This window comes from Ursus arctos, unplaced genomic scaffold, assembly GCF_023065955.2.
Source record: "Ursus arctos isolate Adak ecotype North America unplaced genomic scaffold, UrsArc2.0 scaffold_18, whole genome shotgun sequence".
Classification (NCBI taxonomy): domain Eukaryota; kingdom Metazoa; phylum Chordata; class Mammalia; order Carnivora; family Ursidae; genus Ursus; species Ursus arctos.
Window position 1 is genome coordinate 36,077,329 of NW_026622852.1, and position 16,395 is coordinate 36,093,723.

The 16,395-nt window shown below is 42.9% G+C and overlaps 1 long non-coding RNA gene across 1 annotated transcript in view; it reads right to left on the reverse strand.

Annotated features, from left to right (window-relative positions):
- The window catches only part of LOC130544041 (uncharacterized), a 203,738-nt gene that overhangs the window by 76,923 nt on the left and 110,420 nt on the right, over positions 1–16,395 (reverse strand). The window lies entirely within an intron of this gene.

Here is a 16,395-nt window from a genome sequence, read left to right on the forward strand (position 1 = left end):
AATTTTAGCCTGGATAGAAGGGAGGCTGTTACTAAGAATTTGGCTGGGATGTAGGGACGTCTAGGGTTTTGCAAGAGAAAGAAATAGAAATTGAGAAGTGATCCCTGGCATCTAACCAGCAGGAGGACTATGTCGTTAACCAACATCATTGAAAGCTATTCTTTTAAGAAGTTCTATCCAGTTTGGAAGATATGCTTTATTTTTTAAAGATTTTATGCATGAGCGGGGGGAGGGTCAGAGGGAGAGGGAGAAGCAGACTCCCCACTGAGTGGGGAGCTTGACATGGGGCTCAATTCCAGGACCCCAAGATTATGACCTGAGCCAAAGGCAGATGCTTAACCCACTGAGCCACCCAGGCGTCCTGGAAGATATATTTTGAATGTCTCAGTATTCAGCTCTCAGGTGAGGTTAGGGAAAACCAAATTCTGGTCAGCTTCTCCACACCCTCTGACCAATCCTGTCCACTTACCAGATATGACTTGTGAAAAGCAAAGAAAACTTTGTTTATACATGAAGATCAAAAGTAACTAGAGCCAAGGAGATCTGCAGGAAAGTCATATGCTAGCAAGATCAACCTTTCAGACTCTACTTTTGTATCTTTGAATAGCTGATTTAAATGTTCTGCCTTGGTCCTGTTGCAGATATTTCTATAAGGATTCAACAGGATTGATATAGCATTACTAGTTTAGAGATGAAGATAGCATTATTATTTCAGTACTCCATATCAGTCATAGGTAATTCACTTCTTCAAGTGGCCAAGGTTGCATGTAAAATGCCACATCAACTTGCAATGCAGACCAGTTTGAGGACTCTGAGAGCAGCCTCTGTATGTTGATAGAACGCTATGAGTTCCAGTTGAGCGAATTTCCTCATGGTCTGAGTGATCCAAACATCAGACAGTGATGCACATTTGCCAGAGTGCAGGTTATCATGACTATTTCTGCTGTGATGATATGGTAGGAGAGTTATGTATCAAACAGAGCACATACTTTTTACTTTGCTTTAAGCAAATAGCCAGCTGAACAGATTATGCAAATGAAGTGTCCCCAAACACATCTCCAAGTAAAATGGGTAGGCCTGTATATAATAGCCAAGGAGGTATGACTCTCATTTCACATATGCAAGGTTACAAGTGATATCACATTTTTATAATGTCTTTTAACCAACGATCTTAATAAGTCTCCACTCCTCCAAGCTGTAGAGAATTCAACCTTAATCTGCCTCTCAGAGGGCAAGGTACTGGGATTTTATGCAATGCTGTGGAATGTGGGATCCTCTCTCACCCAAAATCATTAGTTATCAGTTCACACTTTTAGCCTAAGACACGCATTGCCCAAATGTACATGGTCCCTTTGGGTCCATTGCTTCTGCTGCTTCTGGGGCAAAGTAATATTTATCAGGTCTGGAAATCATGCAGCCATTCTCCTCTGAGGCCTACCCAGATCAAAGTGCTGCTGCCCATTCTCACAAAACCCACTGCCCTCTCTTTCTTTCCCTGATTTCCATAGACCCCTTCTTTGGTCTCTCTTTCAAGGTTTACTTGATAACAGCACCTCTCTATCCCCTCCTTCAAGGAAACGAGGCATAGTCTCCTCAGTGGATTTAGATTTTGGAAAACAAGAGCCAGGAAGGGAAGTCTCTTGCAGGCCACTCCTACTTTCTATTCTATCACAAACCTCCGTTGAGGCAAGAAAACACAGCTCCCTCCCTGCATAAATGAAGGGAAAGAAGAGAACACACAGGAGAAAAGTATCATTTTGCATCTCCAAAGCTGACTTCACCATTTAGAGTTTCCACTGGTGTGTACTCTGTGTGACAGGTCAGTTACCACAGGACAAGTAAGATGAGATCCTTTGGGGACGAGCTCTTGGACAGCGTCATGGTGGGCTATTACCACTACTGGTGAACCTACTCCTGTAGGTTGGCAATAAAAGTGACATCCTGCCTTCCGTTCCCAAGCAAGACCTGTGTCTTAGAGGAGAATTTTTTCACATATATTATTTCACCAGAGCTCTGGCAGCCTCACTGTGAGAAAAGCTGTATTATCCCCATATCACTGATGGAAAGACTGAGACTCCAAGAAGTAAAGCCATCTAGCAAGTATGAGGTGGAGATGGGATGTAAACCTATGTTTGTCTGACTGCTGGCAATTCCTGCATTTTTATCCTCTTCTGTCTCCCTTGACAGGGCTACCCATAGCAAGGTTCAGAGCCCCGAAAGCCAGGCGGTCATCACTCTACAACGTGAGGCGAGGTAACACATCTTCCCTAAGCCCTCAGAGTGCTGCTACCTCACTTGGAGCATCCTTTCCCCACCCAAGTCCAGCTCAATCCCCCTCCCTCTTGATTCCCTTTCCAGATGGCTGTGAGCTCTGTCTCGCTGTGTAATCTCTAATTTAACCAACCATCCCTCCATAGTGATCTCCCTTGTATTTTGGTATTTATACACATATCTCATGTCCTCCAAGACGTTATTGACTCTGGAGTGGCATCACCATGTCTGATTCATTGCTACCCTCCCAACACATAAGGCCTGACCCCAAGGAGATATGCAAGAAATGCCTGTGAAACAGAAGGGTGAACTGGAGATGAATGAATGTAGGAGGAAAGGAAGGAATGAATGAAGGAACTAATAGATTGAGCTGAAAATGAAAACCCACGGATGATGGCAAGAACCCCAAGCAGCCATTATAGACAGTGATGAGCTAGTATTCACTACAAAACGTGAGAGAAAAACACACTGGGATTAAGATGGTATCAAAATGCAAATATGATTCAAGGTCTGTGAAGTGGGAGAAGCACTCCTCAGGCCCCAATAATTCCATGTTTCACTCTGGATTCACTTTATGGGTATTGGTTTCTGGAACTATTCATGTTTATAAGGCCCTAAACCTTCTTTCAGATCATTAATACACAGCCACGATGCAATAATTCTACTATGGAGAATAATTTTGGTGCATCCACACTGTGCCAGGCATTTTTCTAAGTATCTCATTTAATTCTCTTAACACTATGAGACATGTACTGTTATTTATCCCATTTTACAGATGGGAAAACTGAGGCTTAGAAAAGTTAAGTAATGTTTAAGATCAGTCATCTAATAAATGGCAGAGTCAGAAGGCAAACCCATGTCATCTGATTTCAGAGCCATCCTTCCTAATCACTCTCCCATCTGGCTTTCCAGCAACATGGCACCATGGCTAGCTATGACAGCAAGCTTCCATTCATGGAGCACTTGCTATGTGATGCCCTGAACACTCTGTGGACATTGAATTCACAGCAATCTCATGGCCAAGGCACTGTTTTGATCCCCATTTTATAAACAAAGATACTAAAGCTTGTGTGGTGGGAGAATGACACTATTAGAAAGTGACAAAGCTGGAATTCGAATGTAAGTTGACTTATTCCAAAGCCCATGCTCTTTACCATAATTACTGTATCCCAGAGGAAGCACTCATGATTTTCTCTCTCGTTTGGTAGATGGTCATGGGGTCCTAGGAAGAACCCTGTATTTGAAATGGATTATTTATGTTCTCATCTTGGTTCTTCCACTTGCGTTTGTACCTTGGACAAGACATTGAACATTTCTGGGTCTCAGCTCATCATCCATAAAATGGAGCGATTCATGCCCCTTGTAGAGTTATTGTGAAGGTTAAATGTGGAGTCAATGCTGATGAATACACTGTGCAAACCTCTACTTCTGTGAAGTAGAAGGGGGTCAATAGATATGATTATACTTGTCCTGGAAGTGGATAAAAGGTGTCTCACAGAGATGAAGTATCTGGTCTAACGATCTCACAGAGAGTCTGTTCATTAGGCCAGGAACAAAGCCCAGATGTCCCTAGGCAGTAGTCCATGTGCCTTTTGCTAGGTGGCCAAGGATCATTATTTGCAAGGATGACATTCTGCCAGCCCCACAGTGCTCCTTTGGTTTCAATGCACATCATCTTTTCCCCTTCCACACCACCCAGCTCTTTTGAGGCCCCTTGACATTCAGGGTAGAAGTCTTTTTCCATCATTCCTTGGCTTAACAGTTGAATTAAGTGGTCTTGTTCTGTGAAAGGGGTCCATCCAGAACGAGCAGTTTGGAGAGAAGGCAGCATGAGCCAGGTCAGGCTTGCTTGTCAAGTGCTTGAGATCCTCCGCTAATGAACACCGTTTTGGAGCTGCTCAGGATTAAGCCATTATCTGTGCGATCTTCACCTGACCCTTTTTGGACCAAAATTCATTCATTCCAATTTCATGCTTAACTAGGAAGGCTTTACAACTCCTTTCTCCCCTGGTATCATTTCTCTTCAATCTCCGGGACCCATTATGCAGCAATTTTGCTTTCCCCGATTTCATTTTCACTTTCAAAGTGAATGTCATTTGTCAGGCAAACCACATATTCTTTGGATCCCTATCTGTTAAATTATTTCTGAACTTGACTTTTTGGGGCCCCATTCTGGCTGACCTAAATTCTTCTCTGTCTTCTACCATTTCACCCTTCTCTCTGAAGGCAGCCATTTGAGGCTTCATTGCCTAAAGAGGCTGTTTCTGGAAGCACTTATCTGTTACCCCAGTTGGATAGTTATCATTCCTATCTAAATTAGCTAGTGTGATCTTTTATCTGAACTCCAGGCAGAACCAATCCTTTGTATGAGAACTCCCCATCAGGTTTCAGACCCATCTGCAGCATCATTCTCAGATGATTCTCTTTGGAACTAAGATTCAAGTCCTCGATGTTTTGAATGCAATGTTCGTCTCTGTAGCCACTTTTCAAAAGGACATGCCACTCTTGCAGGGATGGTGCCTGGAATCCCAATTATGCCGTCTCTTCCCCAAGACCATCTCGTAGGAGGTGCCCTGCAAGGACCCCTGGTCTTTTCTGTCCCAGCGTTGCCAACTGCAGACAGAATGTGTGATGGTGGGGAGGGAGGTGTGAAGGGGAACAGTTACGGTGTGGCAGAGAGTGACTTCATACAATTTACCTTCAAAGCAGCAGCAAAGAGATTTTGCAGAGAAACCATGACTGTTAACACATGTCAAAACTGATCTTATGAGGGAACGGGCAGCTCTCTCTACCTCAGGTGGCATGGACCATGGATACCGTTGGGCTGGGTTTGAAATGCCCCAATTCCAAAGGACCTGACCACATGCAAATCACACAGAGAAAAACCAAGCTTGTGAAGAGGCCAAACAGTGTGAAGGACAGTTAAAAGAACTGAAATGTTTAGCCTGGAAAGGAGAGCCTTCTGCGGGGATAAGCAGGGTGGAAAATTCTATCTCAGACTCCTGTTTTACAAATTAGAAACCTGAGACTTGGAGAGCACAGACCCAGGGAATAAGCAGAGTGAACTTTTTAAAGAATAAATGAGATCATTTTGCTTTGCTGCTTAAAACCTGCCAAAGACTCCTGCTGCTGTTAATATAAAGGGCCAACCCCAAGCCATGGCCTCCAAGACCCCACATGATGGTGCTGGTCCCTCCGTACAAGGGAGAGGAGGAGCTGAGCTGGTACAATCAAGAGAGACCCCCCCACACATACACACACAACCATGTCTTAAACAAGGTAGAACCTTGTTTCTTTACTTTGCTATAAATGATACCACAAGTTGCAGACCAGACCACGATTCAATAGGCACCAGTTAGCAGCAACTGTCAGCTGATACTTCAGGAACATACCCACGAATGAAAAAGAGACCCCTGCCTACTTTGTCTACATGGTGAAGAGAAACAAGAGCAGACTGGACCAGAAACTGGAGGGTGGCCAATAGCTCGAGTGAAGACGAAGCACATCTTAAAGGAATGAAGTGTAATGCTGATGTTAATGTGCTATGTGCCCCAGTCAACCCAAGAAGCCCACTCAAGTTTGCTGTAAATTAAAGAGTCCCAGTGATGAAAAAAGTCAGAGATGAGCAGTCAAAAGCAAGCGGGGATGCTCTGTTATCCTTAGGGTAGAGTGTCTGTAGCTGTGTGCACGATGGCACCAGGAGCCACCACCTTTCAGCGTCTGCTTCAGTGGTGGATCTTCAGGGAGCCACTCCCTGCCCACCTTCTTTGAGGGAGCTGGCCCATCATATGATATATCTCAGCTCAGTACCCTGCTGGCTTCTTTCAGAGCACTTCTCACAGTTTATACTTATTTATTCACTTGGTTTATTTTTGTCTATCCTTCCTCTTCATCCCCACCCCACCAGACTAGAATCTCCATGAGGGTATGAGAGGGATCTTGTATGTCCAGCTCACACCCGTATTAGCTCTCTATCCCTGCCTAACAAAGTACCCTACAACAGAGTAGCCTAAAGTAATAAACATTTATTAACCACTGTTTCTGTGGGTGAGGAATTCTGAAGCAGCTTTGATGGTTGGTTCTGGATTGAAGTCTTTCATGACATTGCAATCAAGCTGTCAGATGGTCTGTAGCTATCTGAAGGCTCTGCTGGGGCTGAAGGATTTATTCCAAAATGGCTCACTCATATGGTGCTGATTGTTGGTAGGAGGCCTCAGTTTCTTCCCACATGGGTCTCTCCAAGCAGCTTGAGTATCCTTACGACATGGCAGCTGGCTTCCCCCGATGTGAGTAATCCAAAACAAAGCAAAACAGAAGCCTTTATGTCTTTTTGACTTAACCATGGAAGTCACAGACTGTCATTTCTACAATACCTACTGGTTACACTGGTCAGCCCTATTCACTGTGGAAGGGGACCAAACAGGAATGTGAACAGAAAAACAGGGGTTACTGGGGGCCTTCTTGAAGGCTTGTTACCATAACTACTCTATATCTCAGCAGCCAATATAGAACTGACATATGGTAGGCACTTAATATGTGTTTGTTCAGTGGATGAATGAAGAAAGGAAGGGAGCCCAAGTAAACTCAGAATTATCAAGGTTAGTAACTGAATTCAGTCTTGAAATCAAGTCTTCAGTCTCCTGCTAAGTGTTCTTTCCCTACTCCACAAGGCCTTCTCTAGGACTTGGCCAACCATGCCCTCTTTTTTTCCAATACTCTGACACACAGCCCTGTCTCCCCCAGTCCATGTCAGCCTGTAATTGATCCTGGTGATGGCCTTTCCAGTAAAGCCACTGGCGTACCTGGCAAGGACGGAGCAGGGATCCTGAGAGGCTGAGGGGATGTGAGGGTCTGTCAGATCCATAAGCAGCATTTGGCAGTCTAAGGCCATGGTTTGGAAACTTCAGTTTGCAGAAGAATCAGCCAAGGAGTTGGTGACAGTCCAGAGTGGAACCCAGGATCTGCAGTTAGGAGGGCTGATGGGATGTTCTCATTGCCCATGGTTACAGGATAAGCACTCCCATTCTTTGGGCTCCTTTGCACCACTGAGCACAACCTTCCAGAGGGTCTGTAGAGGGTGGGTGGATGGGCTTGAGGAGGGGAAGCCCAGCCACAGAGCTGCCAGGGTAAGAAGATTCAGACAAGCTCAGGACAAGCTGTCACTCCCTGGCCAGCAAGAGGACAAGAGGTTCCTTAATCATTTATTTGTATGTAACACGTGTTGGGTAGTTGTGGTTGTTTTTTTTTTCCCCCCTGAATGGCCTCTGTGAGTGTGTGTGTGTGTGTGTGTGTGTGTGTGTGTGAGCTTCTTCTGGTATCCAACTGGGAGTTTGATTCATTTAACTTGTTCAGCGTCAGTTGCAATAAACCAGGTGGTTTTGCATTGCTCATGCAAATCACTTTCTCCCCACACATGGCTACAGTCCCAGCTGCCAAAATGTTGTCATGTTCTTGTCTCCAGAGCCTTAATAATAAGAAAAAATACAGTCTGTAGCATGTATGTGTTCAACACTCTCCCTGGTTATCTCTGAGCCTGTGTGGTCACTGCTAGCCCTGTCAACGGGCCAGTTCAAGCCAGGAGAAGAGGTATACAGATGCCAGTGGAGCTGAAGGGCCAGTGCTCTGGCTCCTCAGGTCATAGATTTTGCTGACCTATTCAGAGTGTCCTTTATTAGAGCCAACAAAATCTTGGGTATGGAGGCTGAAATCCCAAATTCCAGTCCTGCCTTTGTATTACTTACTAGATTTGGGCTCCACCTAATAGTGGCTTCATGCCCTAACTCATGTGGGAATTAGGTGAGACAATCAACGTCAAGATTCCCAATTGGTTTTAGTTCGTGGTACAGAAATAGATAAAGCACACTGGGATAAACATGAAAGGTTACTCATGGCCAAAGATAATCTTTAGAGGGTTTTGGTCACCGCAGCCTCTGCCCATAAGTCTTTGGCTAAGGGATCAGTATCTCATGGTAAACTGACTGACTGAGGGTTGCCCAAATTAGTGGTTCTCCCAGAAATGTATGTGGACTCATACACGGCCTTATGTCATGCTTCAGCTAATGAGACATAAGCAGAAGTGACATGCTGCCTCCAAGCAGAATCTTTCGGAGCCAATGTATAACTCTGCCTTGCTCTTTCTTTCTATTACAGTGACCAGCAATATTACAGATCATCCTGAATACCAAAGTAAAGACTATATGGAGCAGAGTCACAGCCAAACCACAATGGCCATATAGCATGAGCAAGGAATGAACTTCTTTTGTTTTAAGAGATTTGGGGGTCATTTTTTACTGCAGCAAAACTTTTCCCATTCTGATCATGCCATGGCACACCTGATGGGACCCTTTGATCTCAAGAAAAGCTCTAATTAATTAGAGAGTGCCAGACAAATGTTAGCAACTCACTTATACAAGTACCAATGGAATATAAATCCTTTGAGTTTCTATCAGCTTTGTCCTCTAGGGGTCCAGCTTTATCCCTAAGCTTGTAAAGAGATGACTGAAAATTCCAATTATCATACCCATACAAAAACAGGTCATCTCTTTCTGTGTCTCTTTCATATAGAATTAAAATTTTCCATTGGTGCCAGGGTGGCTCATTCAGTTGAGTGTCTGACTCTTGGTTTCAGCTCAGGTCATGATCTCAGGGTCATGAGATTGAGCCCCATGGCGGGCTCCATGCTCAATGGGGATTCTGCTTAAGATTCTCTCTCTCTCTGCCCTTCCCCCACACTCATGTGTTCTCTCTTTCTCTCTAAAATAAATAAATCTTTAAAAAAAAAGAATTAAAATTTTCCAGAAGCTCTGTTGAAGCTTCTGTTAACATATAATGATAATGATAATGAAAAGCATGGCCTATAGAGTCCCAGAATCTGAGTCCAAATATAGACTGGGTGATCTTGGGCAAGGGACTTAATCACTATTTCTCTCTCTGTAAAACGGGAATAACAATAAAATCATTGCTAGGAATAAATAAGTTAGTATGTATAAGGGTGTTGGACCAGTGCCTGGTACATAGGACACATTTTGTACATGTTAGTAGTGGACATCTGACATGTTCTTGCTCCCCCATCTTACAGCTTTTCATAGTAATCTTCTAATATAATGAGTCCCGCCTTCCTCTCTCTTGCAGCAAATTTATCGGTGGCTAACTTTCACCCAGAATTACACAGGGAAGGGAATTCTGGGAAGCATAGTTCCAGCTCAGCCAGATTGACAGCTATCACAGGCTGGACAGGCCAATCACAGCAGACTGTGCTGCCAGGCTAAGGATTTGGGTGGTGGGGACAGAGAAAAAGTCTTAGAAAATTTTTGTTTTCTTTTTAAGTACACACGGCTTGGTCAACTTTGCGTAGGTGCCAGGGTGGACAATGACTGGTGGTAGAAGACAGGAAACAGGAAGAACCAATTGTTGCAGTATTTTGTAATTTTCAAGGTACTGCTTCAAATCCTGTGGAACAAGGTGAGATAAGAATGCACAAACAAACAACAACTAGGGTAATTTTGGTTCTGATTTTCTATAATACAATATAAAAAATAAAATACATATACACATGCCACATTAAGATACTTCTTTTTTTCCCCAAGAAACATTCAGTCCATTCCATCAATTTCCCAAAATGTGGTGTTGTTATGAAGGGAATTCTGAATTTCTCCCATTGACAATATAAGTGTGTCAGATGATCAAAGTAATTCACTTATATTTTTCTCCTCATGCACCAGCTAGAAAAAATGCTATGAAAAACACTGAATCCACTCACTTAGAACAAAAGAGCTTTCTGGCTAATAGTTCTACACCTGTGTGTGAATTTGAGTTTCAAAAAATTCATTAGGAAGTAAGAAAGAAGGAAATGATCACCTCATGAAACAAGCCTCTGCACTAAATACCCAGGTGCTCCCCTCTCTCTCCCAGCCTTCCTTATGATTGCTGGGGCTTGGGCGTCCTGTTTGGGCCAATGGACTGGGAACAGACTTGATGTGTCCCATGTCTGGGCCAAGGCAGCTTGGAGCTGGGGTGCCTCCTTCTGTTTTCTGTTACCTACGGTGACTTAAAGGCAACAGACACTAAAGCCGCAAGATGAGGAGGATTGTCTGACCAGGACTGGACTTCATGCAAATAGAAAAATGGGTTTTTGTTACAAAAAATAATTGAGGATTTGTTACCTCAGCATGGCCTAGCATAGACTGACTAATATATCTGACAAAGCCTGTGTCAGATACTTTCACACCTATTCTCTTCTTTGAGCCATCCCAATGAGCCTATGATAAACACAGAGCTTGGGAAGGAGCTTACAGGCACGCACATGGTTTGTAGGTGGCACTGGTGGAACTCGAACCGATGGGTATGGATCCAAAGCCCATGTGTTTTCTCTCCCGCCATACCATAGCACATCCTATTTGCACTATAAAACCTAAAGCATCTGGCCATGGGTAAGAAGCATTGACTTCTTGAAGCATTGGGAGGGACACAAAGTTTAACAGGTCAAGGTCCTCATTAGGGGTCCAGGGCTTCAGGTTTGTCCCTCTGACCGCTCCTTCAATTTCTTTTTCCTTTTAGTTCTAGAGGCAAAGAAGCACTGCGGTTGAGAGCATAGATTTTTGGAGCTCTGCTGCTCATGAGCTGTGACCTTGACCAGCATACTGTGCCTCCAGTTCAGCTCCAATTTCCTCATTAGCAAAAATGAGGATAAAAGCATCTACCTTATAGGGTGCTTAAAAGGATTAAATGAGATGGTGTCTGCAAAGTACTCAGTGCAGGGTCTGGCACATTGGAAATACGTGGTAAACAGTAGCTAGTAAATGTGATGGCCCAAAGCAGCCATTCATTTTAAGGTATAATGGATTATTTTTCCAACAAATGCTTTCTCAAGGAGCTAACTATATAAATAGCCTCAAGACACAATGGGACCATAGCCCCAGCCTCAGAGGCGAGGGACACCTTGTCAGCTTGCTTTCCTCTCTCGTGCTTAAATTCATGCCTACACTTTATTCGCATTGTTAGTTGCTATGCTCCTAAAGAGCTCTGGACTTGTCATTGAGCAGGCTGATCTAGGGAGACTGGGGTGGCTCAGTCAGTTGAGCATCTGCCTTTGGCTCAGGTCATGATCCCAGGGTCCTGGGATAGAGTCCTGCATTGGGCTCCTTGCTCAGTGGGGAGCCTGCTTCTTCCCCTGCCGGCTGCTCCCCCGGCTTGTGCTCTCTCTCTCTGACAAATAAATACATAAATAAAATCTTAAAAAAAAAAAGCAGGCTGTTCTAAAAGAGCAGAGCCTCTTTTAGAATAGAGGTTCCATCACGAATCTCAGGAACCTCAAAATCAATTCCTCACCTGCAAAATGGGAATGCCAATTTCCACTTTACAGGGTTTATAGGAGGTTTCAAGAAAATCCCATCAGGAATACCTGTCACATTGTTCCCAGTAATAGGCATTTGGTTAACTGAGCAATACAAGTCTCCTCACCTCAGAAGGGAAGTACCCTGTAGATAATGGTGTAGAGCTCAGCTGTGTCCTGAGGGACACACATGCCTTTTTTTTTTTTTTTTATGGTTAGCATTTTTTCACTGTGGTAAGAACACTTAACATGAGATCCACCCCCAACAAATTTTTAGGTGCACAATTATAGTAAAATGCTAACTACAGTCACAAGGTTGTACAGCAGATTCTAGAACTCAACCACCTTGCAGAACCAAACACCAACTCCCCATCCTACTTTCTGCTTCTGTATGTTTGACTGTTTTATATGCCTCATACAAGTGATGTCATACAATGTTCACCTTTCTGTGAGTAGCTTCGTTCTCTTAGCATAGTGAAGGATCATCCCTGTTTTGAATATGGCAGGATTTCCTTCTTTCATGATGCTGAATAACATACAGTCTTTCGATAGTGATGACAGAGAAATTAGCATTTTCATATTTAATAATTTTAACTTAAAGTTGTATGTATAATTTATGCTAACTAGAAAACTTAGAAAATTCCAATAAACCCAAAAAGGGGAAAAAGGAAAACCACCCATAATTTTGACAGCAGAGATACTTAGATACTTTTCAGACATTTTTTAGGCATGCATTATTGTTTTTAAGTAATCATAATGTATATTGCTTTAAAAAAATTTTTTTTTATTATATTATGTTAGTCACCATACAGTACATCCCTGGTGTTTGATGTAAAGTTCCATGATTCATTAGTTGCGTATAACACCCAGTGCACCATGCAATACGTGCCCTCCTTACTACCCATCACCAGCCTATCCCATTCCCCCACCCCCCTCCCCTCTGAAGCCCGCAGTTTGTTTCTCAGAGTCCATAGTCTCTCATGCTTCATTCCCCCTTCTGATTACCCCCCTTTCTTTATCCCTTTCTTCTCCTACCGATCTTCCTAGTTCTTATGTTCCATAGCTGAGTATTGTATATTGCTTTATAACCTACTTTTTGCCCTTAACTATGTTTTGGATCTATCTTTCCACATTGGTAAGTATCTATAACCAACTATAGTATTCCCTTATATGGATATAGCTTGGACTAAAGGTGGTTTCCAATTTTTTCTATTGCAAGCAAAAATGTGATCCTCAATGCTGAAATAATCATAAGGCAAAGTGTTATTAGCTCTGTTGGCTAATTTCTGTCCCCACTCCTGACTCCCTTGCTTGTCCCTATTATAAATAATTAAAACGTTTTCCAGTTAAACCTACCTAATTACATATTAATGGTTCCTAAGTCAAAAGATCATTGCTGAGATTAATTACAACGGAGACACTTGTTCACAAAAAACACAATCCTTATTTCATATCAGAAACAACACATTAATCTGCAGACTGAACTTCATAGACCATAATGATCTTTTACAAAAAACACATGTCAAGCAGGGTCTTCTTTGGCCAGGTGAAAATTATGTTATTACTTAATAATCCAGACAGGGGGAGATGAGTTCCAAAATAAGGGAAATTGCTTATGGAAGCAGTTTCTAAATTATAAACGATGTTGCAAAGTGGACAGACCAAGAGATGGAGTCAAACAAAATGAGATTAATATTGGCACTGATCTATATTTACTGTGTGCTCTTGAGCAATTTACTTAACTTCTCTGAGCCCCAGCTTCTTTATGTATAAAATACTTAACCTCTACTGCAGATGTTACCCTCCTTGACTGTTAAGACACAGAGAACAGCCAGGGTGAAGGCTCTCTACCACTTAGAAGAAATTGTCTCTTGGTCCAATTCTATATTTGATAACTCAGGCCAATGGAGTTCTCCATTAATAGGGTGGCCAAAGAATTTACATCCACACTGGGACATTTTTGAGACTTAACTGGGGCACTATAAATAGTTAGCAGGGACAGCAGGTGCAAACTTGAGCTCCCCCAGGCAGACTGGCAACCCTACTATTAACCAAATAATCACCAGTCTACATGAAGCAAGTGGGAAAATGAGGTCATTTAATTTCAAAGTTGTCTCAGTTATTCCCCATGTGATCAAGAAAAATTAATTCAATCACAAATTGAGTGTGCACAAAGTTTATTTGGCCCGTCCAGAATGACCCTTTTGGAACCCTCTCTTTGAATTGTCAATTCTTTTAACAGTTTTCTCAGAGCTAAGAAAACTTCTTTATTATTGGGAACCCATAAATCTTATTGTGAAATTTTATATGATTTTTGGTATAGTTTTCCATTTATTTGACATTGTTTTCACATTCATAATATGCCAAGCCCTAGCTTACAATTATGGGAACTAGGGAGATGGCTGAACCATAGCCTTTGCTTTCAAGAAACCCACAGTTAAGCCAGCAAGACCAACACAGAAGCCGTTCATAAAAATGTACCATATGAAAAATTCCAACATGGAGGTGTGTGCAAAGCACTATGGGACACAGAGAAAATGGTGATTAATTCTCCCCTAGAAGGCAGAAGTGGTAGCATCTGAGACATCATAAATACTATTTTCTAAGTGAAGAAGTGTGGGGAGTCCCTTCTAGGTGCAAGTTTAAAGAAGTTGGAGTGTGGAATGTGTGAGGAACTGCTCAAGATAGTGAGGCTAGAGGCTGCTGTGAACTAGGGAGAGTGGTTGGTCTGCAAACTCCTCTCTCTGGGTGTTCTACAACCTTCTTCATCTGTGGAAATCTAAACTGAGCAGTCTTACAGCTCCTGCTGCCTCTCTAACAAAACCTCCAATGGCCCCAGAATTTCTTAAAGTGTGTGTGTGTTTGTGTGTGTGTGTGTGTAAGTGATGCCACATGCCTACTAAACGTTACCAGATTTTTGCCACCATTTTGCATCAACGAGAGCTTTGTGGATAGATGCCACACTCTAATTTTTAAGACACCTATATAAGTGATTGATTTTTAGAAGACTGTTTCCTTATAGCATTTAAAACAGGCTTATTCATATCGGGAACCAATGTGAGACTGAGACTCACCCTCTACTGAGTTTACATCCTTTTAAATGTTTTTTCTGCTATCATTTCTATAAGGCAGAAAAAAACCCAATGTGATCCTAAATAATTCTGACCTCTTTAGAAGGCAGCAAATGTTGCATTTGATTCAAAACAATCCCTATGTTTAAAAAAAAAAAAGCAAGTGAGAAAAAAATGCACAGTCCAACTATATGGAAGTGGGATGAGTCGAAGGCAGAGGGGACCATTACTCTCCAACATAAGGAGTGCTCTCATGGACAGTCCAGCAGGTGTGTCCAGATCATCGGATTTGAGGGTAGAGGGAAGGGGTGAGAGGGTGTCCCAGAGTCTTACAAATGGGCTTCCATTAAGTCTCTTGCTTATGTGACAGAAAAACTATTCAAACTGGGCTCAAGAAAAGCAATTTTAAAGGATTTATTAGATTTCTTAGTCTAAAAAGTCTGGGGTAGGGGCGCCTGGGTGGCACAGCGGTTAAGCGTCTGCCTTCGGCTCAGGGCATGATCCCGGCGTTCTGGGATCGAGCCCCACATCAGGCTCCTCCACTATGAGCCTGCTTCTTCCTCTCCCACTCCCCCTGCTTGTGTTCCCTCTCTTGCTGGCTGTCTCTATCTCTGTCAAATAAATAAATAAAATCTTTAAAAAATAAAAAATAAATAAAAAGTCTGGGGTAGGATGGATTAGACCTGAAGGATACTACTGAAAGGTATCTCTTCCTACCTCAGCCTTGCTTTCTCATTTGCTGGCTTTGTTCTCAAGCATACTCTCCCATCATGCTGACAAAATGGTTGCTCCCTGCAAAATTGTTGCCCTGGTTCATACCCTTACAGCTCAGCAACCCTGGTGGAGAGGGAGGTTCTCTTTGACAAAGAAGTTCCAGTGGAATTCTAGGATTGAGCCTCACTCAACTGACATGGGTCATGTGTCAACACCTGACACAATCATCATGGGCAAGGGGTAAAGTAAGCTGAGTGAGATAATTGTTATTATCCAGGCTGATCATCCTGGATCTTAGATGAGGTGGATGAAGGGTCAAAAGCAGGAAACCCCATCTGGGCCTGGTGGGCTGAGACATAGGGAACAGAGGTTCACCAGTGCTATGGCAATGTCTGTCTTCTTCTTTCCCTAACATGTCTTCTTTCTAGATACACATTCTAATTAATGTTTCCAGCCTTCTTTACAGTGGGTGTGTCCATGTGACTCAGTTCTAGCTAATTGAAGGTGAGAAATAATAGGTATCCCTTCTAGGCCCATCAAAACCACCTGGCCAACTTTGGAAGCCATGAAGAGAAGATGGTGGATGCACAAAATGGAAGGAGCCTGGTCCCTATGTCTCTACCACTTAGAGAAAAGCTGCACCCCAAACAGGAACACACACTGTGGATATTCTATCACGTTGAAAACATGGGATTTGTTTGTTACAGCAGCTCACATTAACTAACAAAGATGCAAATATCAAAAAAGGAGGGGATTAGCAAACCAAGCAGGCAAAAACAGTTCATGTCTACTACAAAGCTTCTTTGTGTTTGGTGCTGGCAATTTCAGACAGCCTGATGGGTTTAATCAGTCAGTAACCATGGCCAAGGAGTCAGAAGTCACTGGTTCAAGGCCTGACTCTGCTACTGATAGCTGTCTGGCCCTTGACCTGTCACTTCTCTCGAACCTTAGTTTCTTCATCTGTAAAATGGCAATCACAATATCTGCTTGATCACCCGGCTGCAGGAA